Here is a 1561-nt window from a genome sequence, read left to right as displayed (position 1 = left end):
TCAAAATATGGCGCTGTTGCGAGGGAAACGGTTTTATTTTTATTTCTGATTGTTTTTTGTAGTCTAGATTATTTCCCTTTTGTCTTAGAGAGAGTTAGTTCTCTGAGACAAATCTCACATTTGCTTCTAGTTTTTGTTTATGCCTAGGTGTTCCAGATCAGGTTACATCCCATTCGATCCTGAGACCGAACGTCCTTTCCATAGGCAGAAAAATCTCTACAAGCAAATCCTGGCGGATTCTGGTGATAATAACAATAATCACCGCGATCCTCCAACTGATTCTAGCGATTTAGAGGCATCATCAGACACAGAATCAGAGATGACGGCTACAAAGAAGCTTAGTGATTATTCACAACCAAAGCTTACGGATTTTCCACATCTCACCCCTACTCCGACTCTTGATGGGGTTCAATTTGAAATTAAAACTCAATTTATAACGATGATAGAGAGGAAGCAATTCAGTGGAGCCAAGGGTGAAGACCCGAATCTTCACATTGCTTACTATTGTCAATATTGCAACACCATCAGGCAAGCCGGGGTCACTCAAGACCAAATCAGGGAGATTCTCTTTCCCTTCTCTTTAACTGGAAAAGCTAAATTGTGGTTTAATGGCTTAAATAGAACTACACTTGGTATAACTGACTGGGAAACTCTTGTTCTGAATTTCTATAACAAGTATTACCCTGCAGAGAGAATAACCGTACTACGGAGTGCGATCCAGAACTTTGCCTAAGAAGCCGATGAATCTTTATATGAGGCTTGGGATAGGTTTAAGGATTTACAAAGAGATTGCCCCCACCATAATTTAGCACAATGGCAGTTAATCCAAGCCTTTTATAATGACAAGGGGAAGCATAGTGTCGACTCTGTATCCTTTTTGCAAGCTCAACTAACCTCTATTTGCCAAAAATTAGATAATCTGAGCACTGCTAATGTAGCTAATGTTTCTGCGATTAATAATAATTCTAATGAGGCTTTCTGTGAAAATTGTGGTATTGTAGGTCATTGGGAGCAGGATTGCAGGAGTTCCGTGGAGCAAGTTAATTTCCAAGCTTATATGCAGAATAACCCTTACTCCAACACTTACAATCCTGGGTATCGGAATCATCCGTACCTTTCCTACCGGAGCACTAATGTTCAAAATCCACCACCACAAGAACCACAGGTGCCACAGCAACAGCAGCAGAAATATTATCATCCCAATGCTAGCCAGAAGAACCAACCACAACAACCCTCCTCATCTTCTGACCCTTCTCTGGTGGAAATTAGAGCAATGTTTGCTAATATGCAAAAGCACATGGAGAGCAGAGATGCGACAATTGATCAAATTCTAGCGCATAATAAAATTGTAGATAATCAAATTGCGCAACTCTCCGCTACCCTACAAGCCCGCCAATAGGGAGCTCTGCCGGCACAGCCGACTAGGACTACGGATCAAGCATTTGCAATCACTCTAGGGAGTGGTTCAAACTATGAAGGGCCCTCTATGCCCGGAGTTGATGAACCTGTTTTATTAAATAATGCTAATCTTGATTCCGTTAAACCAAACAATGTAGTTGAT

At 41.2% G+C, this 1561-nt stretch overlaps 1 non-coding gene across 1 annotated transcript; it reads right to left on the bottom strand.

Annotated features, from left to right (window-relative positions):
* Positions 1 to 700: 700 nt before the first annotated feature.
* On the bottom strand, positions 701 to 807 carry LOC145633551 (small nucleolar RNA R71). The gene has a single exon (XR_014112863.1). It is a non-coding gene; the product is annotated as a small nucleolar RNA R71 (small nucleolar RNA).
* Between the last annotated feature and the right edge of the window lie 754 nt (positions 808 to 1561).

This window comes from Chenopodium album, chromosome 5 (assembly GCF_948465745.1).
Source record: "Chenopodium album chromosome 5, dcCheAlbu1.1, whole genome shotgun sequence".
Classification (NCBI taxonomy): Eukaryota; Viridiplantae; Streptophyta; class Magnoliopsida; order Caryophyllales; family Amaranthaceae; genus Chenopodium; species Chenopodium album.
Note: the sequence above shows the minus strand (reverse complement) of the source record. Positions and strands in the feature narration are given on the sequence as shown.